The 10,261-nt window shown below is 42.4% G+C and overlaps 1 protein-coding gene across 3 annotated transcripts in view; it reads right to left on the bottom strand.

The window, feature by feature from the left end:
* LOC115840788 (ras GTPase-activating protein-binding protein 1) overlaps nt 1–10,261 on the bottom strand; it is a 354,642-nt gene that overhangs the window by 134,600 nt on the left and 209,781 nt on the right. The gene's annotated exons all lie outside the window — the stretch shown is intronic.

Here is a 10,261-nt window from a genome sequence, read left to right as displayed (position 1 = left end):
CATTCATCCATCCATCCATTCAATAGATGTTTATGACATACCTACTCTGGACAGATCCCATTCCAGGTGCTATGGGCACAAATGTGGCAAAGCAGACAAAGCATTTGTTCTTCTGGCTTTTACAGTCTAATATGGAATGGGTTAAAAAATGTACAAATAAATATAAATTACAAGAGGTGATAGGTACACTGAAGGGAGAGTATAAGAAACCAGGAGTGTGTGTCACAGGAGGACACAGGATTATACTAGAGTCCCACTATCCCACATGGTAGCTACCACCCATGCATGGCTATTGAGATTTAAATTTAAATTAATTAAAATTTAAAACTGAGTCCCTCAGTCACTCTAGAGACTTTTCAAGTGCTTAATAGCAATACATGGCTAGTGGTTACCCTACTGAACAGGTAGATCCAGAACATTTTCATCAACACAGAAGGTTCTATTGGACAAGGCTGTTCTAGGGCTTCCTTAAGAAAACTTGAGCTGAGTCACAGAGGAAGAGAACGAATGAAGCGTTTGGAGGGGCAGAGGTGAGAGAGGGGAGAGGTCTGGGAAAGGGCGTTCCAGGCAGGGGGAACAGCACAGGCAAAGGTCTTGAGGGGGTGGGGCGCACTATGAATCCCACGCCAGTGTGGCTGGTGTGCAAAATGAGGGCTTATCCTGGATGAAACTGAAGAGGTGGGCAGAGGCCAGACCCTGCAGTCTGCTAGGCCATGATATGGAGTTTGGATTTTATTTTCTTGTTTGCAATGGGAAATTGTTGGAGGGTTTTAAACCAGAGAAAGAGACAGACAAGATTAGATTGGCTTTAAAAAGAACACTCTGGTTCTGGAAATATAACGGCATCCTAAGTCCACAGAGCACATTTCGAAGCTCTTTTGTGCCCACCACGCTGGTGTGATATTTCAGGCTGGTGTTCCGAGGCACCCCTTCGAGACAGAGAAACAGGTCCAGGAAGTGTGCTCCCTTGCAATGGACCACAGAGCTAGGTCTTCAGATGCCAAGCCTAGAGTTGGTTTATTCCTCTCTTATTTTAAACTATTTTCAAACTACCAACATAATACAAACTCATTAAAAAAATCATAAAACTCATCTCATAAACTTGTATTCTGGTGTTCTGTTTTCACACCAGAAGGAGGAGAGACTGGCCATTTGAGGAACTCAAGACCAGCACTAGTCTCATAATCTCTGGGAATCTAGGCAGAGACTGATAGCGTAAATTTCGGGAACGGCTCATTCATTCATTCGATGACGTTTACCAGATGCCTGCACTATGCTAGGCATGTCCTACGTTCTCATGAGTAAGCTCGGGCATGGCCCCTGCTGCCCTGGAGCTTTCATTCTGGCTAAGCAGACAATGCACAAGTCAGACCATTTTGGGTAGAAACATGTGCTTAAGGGAAATAAAGCCAAGAGCTCTGATGGAACATGGCTTCGATGGGCTGTTCCTTTGGGTAGGGAGGGAGATGTGATGTGACATTTTCCCTGAGATTCTAGGATGCAGTCCTTGTGCCTTGGTCAGCCTGGGGCAGATCACCCGTGCAACACACAGCACCCACTATCACGACAGCTCTGCCACCAACTTACTCACAGATGAGGAAACTGAGGTTCACGGAGATTGAGTGACTTGACCATGTGATGAGGCAATGAAAAATGGGGGGAACTGGAATCCAGAGCTTTCTCCGCCATATCTGGATGCCTCCCTCTAGGGAACTTCTCAGTTTTCAAGGGAAAGGCAGCATCAGAGAGAGGCAAGGAGCATGAATCAGCCTGGGGCCCTGGGAGGACAGGGTGGGGCTTCACTGACTGCTGGCTGCAGCAACACGGATCAGCTGAGTTGAGAGGGGCCCTCAGAATCTGTAAAGGCAGTGTTTTCACATTCTCCTTCTATCTGTGCTTCTCCTCCCTTTAAGTCAAATCTCTTAAAAACAAACAAAAAACAAACCAAAACAAAAACTTACCATTTAAAAGAAATTATCTCATTACCTTGGGTGGAAAACCAGTATCATTTACCATAGAGATAAACCTTAAAGATAAATTTTAAAAAATACAGTGGAAAAAAATGTCACCCAATCATGAATGTCCCCTGTGCTTGAAGGATGCTCTGTTTCTTGTCAAAAGAAGAAATCTAAGAGACTTTCTCTTTGATAATCAAATGGTCCAGAAGAGAACTGAATTACACTTAATTCAATGTTAATTCATGCCAAGTCTGTAAGTCTCCTAAAATCACCTCCTGCTGTGAAGTGGTGGGTATCTCTCCCTTTGAGCAATTCCTCTTTTCCTTGAAGGGGGTATGGGTCCCTTGGAGATCATCTAGATCCTGGTAACAGAAGCCAGCCTCCCTCCCTCCCTCCCAACATCTGCTGCAGAACTGGACTGAGCCCCATTCAGTCCAGTGACCAAACACTGAGCTTGTTTTCCTCATCTGTAAAATCCTGATAATAATGGTCCCTGCCGCATAGGTCATGGTCCCTTCCTCATAGAGGATGATGATGATGATATTCCCAACTTAAATGTGAGGGGCCTGGTCTTTCCCCACTGCCTGGACTGGTCCTTTACCCCTGGTCCTCTCTCATTTGTAAGGTTTCAAGACCACATCCCCTTTGAGAAGAGACTCAGGCAGGTCACAGTTGTTAGGCTGTGCTGGGCTGCCTGGTGTCTGTGTTGGTTTTGGCTTTAAGACAGCAAGGGTAGGGCTTCCCTGGTGGCACAGTGGTTGAGAGTCCACCTGCCGATACGGACGACCCGGGTTCGTGGCCCGGTCTGGAAAGATACCGCATGCCGCGGAGCTGCTGGGCCCGTGAGCCATGGCCGCTGAGCCTGCGCGCTCGGAGCCTGTGCTCCGCTACGGGAGAGGACACAGCAGTGAGAGGCCCGCGTACCGCAAGAAAAAAAAAAAAAGACTGCAAGGGTTAAAATATGTCCAACAGGAAGCAGAAATAAGGGCACCCTAAGGAGGTAAAGAGGCTCTGGATAGGGAATCATAAGTCTAGTTTCCAGGACAGAGGTGTGAGCCTGGACAAGTGCCTTCCCCTCCGGGGTCCAGTCTCCTTTCTATATAATGGTAGAGGGGGAGCTGAGTGAGATGGTCTCTTCTTCAGAGACTCTAAGAGATCTCCCCATGTCTCCTTCTGAATAAGCTATCCTAGGGATGAGTAAGGACCTGGGGCCATCGAAGCCTCACAACCCGGTTTCCAGATGGCCACCCAGAGCCAGAGGGACCGAGCAGTCCGCTCCGTGAGCCGTAGGCCTGGAGCTCGCTGAGCTGAGCCAGGGCGCTCTCTGGTGGAGCAGGGGAGAAGGGCTCCCAGAACAGTGGGATGCATCTAAACTGACTGCTACAAGCATCCGAGCCATAAGAACGCACAGAAGTCATCAAGCCCAGGCCCCCTCATCTTCCAAACGGGGAAACTGAGGCTTGCAGGAGCTGAAGATACCCCCTCAGGTAGGAATTCCAGATAAAACACAGGACTTCCAGTTAAACTTGAATTTCAGATAAACAACAATTATTATTTTTTTTTTTTTAGTGTATGTCCCACGTAATGTTTAGAACATGCTTCTATTAGAAAATTATGCATTAGGTATCTGAAATTCAAGTTTAACCAGGTGTACTGTCATTTTCTTTGCTAAATCTGGCAACTCAACCTCCAGTCCACCCACTGAGTTAATGTCTGAGCTGGGACTGCAGCCCAGATATGGGTCAGGTCTTCTTCCCCACAAATACCTGACCAACGTCTTTTGCTAGCAGCTCTGCCCAGCAGTCAGGCGCATGGGAAATATTTGTTGACATTATTCTGGGGGAGAGCAAGTGGAAGGATATCTGAACATGACTTTGATGATCCTAGCAGTGCTTCAAACAGAACAAGGGAGATGGGTCCTCCCCACTCCATGCCCCGCTCCTCCCCACCCCTGGCAACCATCAAAAATCCACGTTTTGGGGCTTCCCTGGTGGCGCAGTGGTTGAGAGTGCGCCTGCCGATGCAGGGGACACGGGTTCATGCCCCGGTCCGGGAAGATCCCACATGCCGCAGAGCGGCTGGGCCCGTGAGCCATGGCCGCTGAGCCTGTGCTTCGGAGCCTGTGCTCCACAACGGGAGAGGCCACAACAGTGAGAGGCCTGCGTACCGCAAAAAAAAAAAAAAAAAAAAAATCCACCTTTTTGAGGTTTGGGTCATAGAGTTGCCTGACATCCCTGCCCCAATCTGATTCACAAGGTTAGGGAGGAGACTGGGCATCTGCATTTCTAAAAGTTCCCCAGGTGACCCTGATGCATAGCAAAGATTAAGACCTCCTGAGTTGGCTATAAGGAAGAACAGGCAACTGCTTGATGGGGCAGATTTTAACTGGCATATATCAGTAATTGTCAAACTTCACTATGCATAGGAATCGTGGTGGGTGAGAGAGGAGGAGGGAGGATGGATTGTTAAAAATGCACATTGCCAGCTCTACTTCCAGAGATTTTGAGTGAGTAGACCCAGGCTAGGGCCTTGGAATCTGCACTTCAACAAGCACTCAGTCTTCACCTGTATTTGTAACATGTTTTATTTCTTAAGAAACAAAAACAGAACTGCAGCAAATATGGACGAATGGTAAAGTTCTTAAAAGCAGAGAGTGAGCATATAAATATACGTAATTCTATTTGCTATAACAAACATTTCACTAAAACACTTTCAAAACTTAGGAACATTTTAGGGGACTGTGATACAGGTGGTCTGAAGACCATAAGAAACCATAAGACCTTGAGAAACATTGGCAAGAGAGTGAACAGAGCCGCCTGCTTCAACACATACTAGGCGTCCCCCCCATCCCCCATGTCTAAGAGCTGGGAGAGTCAGGGGAGTTTCTGGGAGGAGATGGATAGGAGCTGGTCTTGAAAGGTGGGTAAGATTCAGAGAAGTAGAGGGAAGTATCATGGTCAGGAAGCAAGCAGTCTGAGCAGACGGGAAAGTAAGTGCCAGGAGACAGGGTTGTGTCTTGTTTACAGATGGTGTCTAATAAATGACCCCTCCAGCCCTGTCTCCTAGCACACACCCGTCAGCCACTGTACTGGAGCCACAATGGCCTCCTCTGTGTTCCTGAAACAACCGAGGTCTGCCCTGCCTCAGGGCCTTTGCACTTGCTGTCCCTGCCATTGGAACTACACTCTTTCCCCAGCTTTTCATTAGTAGGCACATTAAAACATTTTCATTAGTAGCTTTTCATTAGTACTGAAAATATTGCCTCTTCACCACCGTCAGGACTCACTTCAAATGTCACCTCCTCAGAGAGACCTTTCAGGTCTACCCCTCTTACTCCCATTTCCTCTCCTTCATATCAATAATCACAATTTGTAATTATTATCTTGTTTATTAACTTTTGTTACCTGACACCCCTCCCCCAATGAAAATGTAAGGTCCCTGAAAACAGGGACCTGATCTCTTTTGTTCACTGCAGTGCCCCTAACCCTGAGCACATTTCTTGGAACATATTAAGATTTCAGTGAATATCTGTTACGATAATTAATTAATTAATTAATGAGAGGTGGGGCAAGGTCAGAGTAGGAAAAGCCTTGTAAACAAGAAAAAGGGCAGGTGGACACTGGGTCTGAGAAAACGGGGAAAAACTCCTTGACGTTGGTCTTGGCAAAAATTTTTAAGTATGACACTAAAAGTGCAAGCAACCAAAGCAAAAATAAACAAGTGGGACTGCATCAAACTCAAAAGCCTCTGCACAGTGAAAGAAACAATCAACAAAATAAAAAGGCAACTTACAGAGTGGGAGAAAATGTTTGCAAACCATCTATCTGATAGAAGGTTAATATCTAGAATATACTGGGAACTCATACAACTCAACAGCAAAAAACCAAACAATCTGATTAAAATATGGGCAGAGAGCTTGAATAGATATTTTCCAAAAAAAAGATATTCAAATGACCAACAGGTACATGAAAAGGTGCTGAGCATCATTTATCATCAGGGAAATGCAAATCAAAACCACAACAGTGTATCACCTCACGTCTATTAGAATGGCTGTCAGTAAAAACACAAGGGTGATGAGTATTGGTGAGGGTTTGGGAAAAGGGAACCCTCCTACACTGTTGGTGGGAATGTAAATTGGTGCAGCCACTATGAAAAACAGTACGGAAGTTCCTCAAAAAACTAAAAATAGAACTTCCATACTATCCAGTAATCCCACTTCTGGGTATATATCTGAAGGAAATGAAAACACTATTTCAAAGAGTTATCTCCATCCCCATGCTCATTGTAGCATTATTAACAATAGTCAAGACATGGAAACAGCCTAAATGTTCATGAATGGATGAATGGATAAAGAAAATGTAGGAAAAAAATGATCACATGGAAACTAAACAACATGCTACTGAAAAACCAGTGGGTCAACAATGAAATCAAAAAGGAAATCAGAAAATACCTGAGACAATGAAAACACAGCCTTACAAAATCTAAGGGATGTAGCAAAAGCAGTTCTAAGAGGGAAGTTCATAGCAATATAGGCCTTCCTCAAGAAATAAATCTCAAATAAACAACCTAACCTACCACCTAAAAGAATTTAAAAAGAAGAACAAACAAAACCCAAAGTCAACAGAATGAAGGAAAAAATAAAGATTAGAGAGGAAATAAAATAGAGATAAAAAAACAATAGAAAAGATCAACAAAAACAAGAGTGGGTTTTTTGAAAAGATAAACAAAACTGGCAAACCTCTAGTCAGGCTCACCAAGAAGAAAAGAGGGAGGACCCAAATAAACAAAACAAGAAATGAAAGAGAAGAAATACCAACCAATACTGCAGAAATACAGAAAATCATTAAGAGAATACTATGAACAGTTATATGCCAACAAATTTGACAACCTATAAGAAATGGACAAGTTTCTAGAAACATAGAGCCTATGAAAATTGAGTCACAAAGAAACAGATAATTTGAACAAATTAATCACTAGAAGTGAAATAGAATGTGTAATTAAAAAAAAAACAAAAAACCAGGCTTCCCTGGTGGCACAGTGGTTGAGAGTCTGCCTACCAATGCAGGGGACACGGGTTCATGCCCTGGTCCAGAAAGATCCCACGTGCTGCAGAGCAGCTGGGCCCGTGAGCCATGGCCGCTGAGCCTGCGCATCCAGAGCCTGTGCTCCGCAACGGGAGAGGCCACAGCAGTGAGAGTCCTGCGTACCGCAAACAAAACAAAACAAAACAAAACAAACAAAAATAAAAAACAAAAAACCAACAAAAAAAGCTCCCTGCAAACAAAAGTCCAGGACTGGACAGCTTACTGGGGAATTCTACCAAACATACAAAGAAGAACTTATACCTATCCTTCTCAAACTATTCCAAAAGACTGAAGAGGAGGGAACACTCCCAAATTCATTTTATGAAGCCACCATCACTCTAATACCAAAATCCGAAAAAGACACTACAAAAAAGGAAAATCACAGGCCAATAAGTTTGGTGAATATAGACGTAAAAATCCTCAACAAAATATTAACAAACCAAATCTAACAATACATAAAAAGGATCATACACAATGATCAAGTTGGATTCATTCCCGGGATGCAAGGATGGTTCAACATAACACAAATCGATCAATGTGATACACCATATTAACAAAAGAAAGGACAAAAGCAACATGATCATTTCAACAGATGCAGAAAAAGCATTTGATAAAATTCAACATCCATTCATGATAAAAACTCTCACCAAAGTGGATTTAGAGGGAACATATCTCAACATAACAAAAGCCATTTATGACAAACCCACAGCCAACTTAATACTCAATGGTGAAAAGCTGAAAGCCTTCCCACTAAATTCAGGAACAAGACAAGAATGCCCACTCTCATCACTTCTATTCAACATAGTATTGGAAATCCTAGCCACAGTGACCAGATAAGAAAAGGAAATAAAATGCATGAGACTGGAAGGGAAGAGGTAAAATTGTCATTATATGCAGATGACATGATACTCTATATAGAAAATCCTAAACAGCCCACACAAAAACTATTAGAACTGATAAATGAATTCAGCAAGGGAGCAGGATGCAAGATTAATAAACAGAAATATGTTGCATTTCTTTAGGTTAGCAATGAAATATCAGAAAGCGACCCCCAAAAATCCCATTTAAAATTGTGTCAAAAAAATACCTAGGAATAAACTTAACAAAGGAGGTGAAAGACATATACCCTGAGAACTATAAAACATTAATAAAGGAAACTGAAGATGATTCAAAGAAATGGAAAGATATCCCATACTCTTGGATGGGAAGAATTAATATTGCTAAAATGGCCATACTACCCAAGCAATCTTCAGATTTAATGTGATCCCTATCAAAATATCCATGATATTTTTCACAGAACTAGAACAAATAATATTAAAATTTATATGGAACCACAAAAGACCCAGAATTGCCAAGGTAATCCTGAGGAAAAAGAACAAAGCTGGAGGCATAACCCTTTCAGACTTCAGACAATACTACAAAGCTACAGTAATCAAAACAGCATGGTATTGGCACAGAAACAGATACATAGATCAATGGCACAGAAGAGAGCCCAAACCTATATCCACACACCCACAGTCAATCCATGACAAAAGAGGCAAGAATATACAATGGAGAAAAGACAGTCTCTTCAGCAAGTGGTGTTGGGAAAGCTGGACAGCTACATGTAAACCAATAATATTAGAATACTCCCTTACACCAAATACCAAAAAAACTCAAAATGGTTTAAAGATCTAAATATAAGACATGGGACTTCCATTGTGGCTCAGTGGTTAAGAATCCACTTGCCAATGCAGGTGACCTGGGTTCAATCCCTGGTCCAGGAAGATCCCACATGCCACAGAGCAACTAAGCCCATGTGCCACAACTACTGAGCCTGCACTCTAGAGCCTGTGAGCCGCAACTACTGAGCTCACGCGCCACAACTACTGAAGCCTACATGTTCTAGGGCCTGTGTGCTGCAACTACTGAGCCCGCGTGTTGCAACTACTGAAGCCTACATGCCTAGAGCCTGTGCTCCGCAACAAGAGAAGCCACCACAATGAGAAGCCCGCACACCACAACGAAGAGTAGCCCCTGTTCGCCGCAACTAGAGAAAGCCCACATGCAGCAACAAAGACCTAATGCAGGCAAAAAAAAAAGTAAAATAAATAAATAAATAAATAAAAGACATGACACTGTAAAACTCCTTGAAGAAAACGCAGGCAAAACAGTCTCTGACATAAATTGCAGCAATATTTTCTTAGATCAGTCTTTCAAGGTAAAAGAAATAAAAGCAGAAGCAAACAAATATGAACTAAGCAAACTTAAAAGCTTTTGCACAGCAAAGGAAACTATCAACAAAACAATAAGACAACATACAGAATGGGGAAAAATATTTGCAAACCATGTGACTGACAAGGGGTTAATATCCAAAATATACAAACAGCTCATACAACTCAATATAGGTAAAACAAACAACCTAATCAAAAACTGGGCAGAAGACCTAAATAGACATTTCCCCAAAGAAGACATACAGATGACCAACAGGCACATAAAAAGATGCTCAACATAGCTAATTATTAGAGAAAAAAGTACATCAAAACCACAGTGAGGTATCAGCCCACACCTGTCAGAATAGCTATCATCAAAATGTCTACAAATAATAAATGCTGGAGAGGGTTTGGAGAAAAGGGAACCCTCCTACACTGTTGGTGGGAATGTAAATTGGTGTGGTCACTATGGAAAATAATATGGAGGTTCCTTAAAAAAAAGCTAAAAACAGAGTTACCATATGATCCAGCAATCCCACTCTTGGACGTATATTCAGAAAAGATAAAAACACTAGTTTGAAAAGATATGTGCACCCCAATGTTCACAGAAGCACATTTACGATAGCTAAGACATGGAAGCAACCTAAATGTCCGTCAACAGATGAATGAATAAAGAAGATGTGGTATATATACACAATGGAATACTACTCAGCCATAAAAAAGGAATAGAACATTGCCATTTGCAGCAACATGAATGGACCTAGAGAATATCATAATAAGCGAAGTAAGTCAGACAGAGAAAGACAAATATTACATGATATCACTTATATGTGGAATCTAAAAAATAATACAAATTAATCTGTATACAAAACAGAAATAGCCTCACAGATATAGAAAACAAATTTATGGTTACCAAAGGGGGTTAGAGGAGGGGAAATAAATTAGGAGTATGAGATTAACAGAAACAAACTACTATACATAAAATAGAGAAGCAACATGGGTTTACTGTATACAGGGAACTATATTC

The sequence above is a fragment of the Globicephala melas genome, chromosome 3, assembly GCF_963455315.2.
Source record: "Globicephala melas chromosome 3, mGloMel1.2, whole genome shotgun sequence".
Taxonomy (NCBI): Eukaryota; Metazoa; Chordata; class Mammalia; order Artiodactyla; family Delphinidae; genus Globicephala; species Globicephala melas.
Note: the sequence above shows the minus strand (reverse complement) of the source record. Positions and strands in the feature narration are given on the sequence as shown.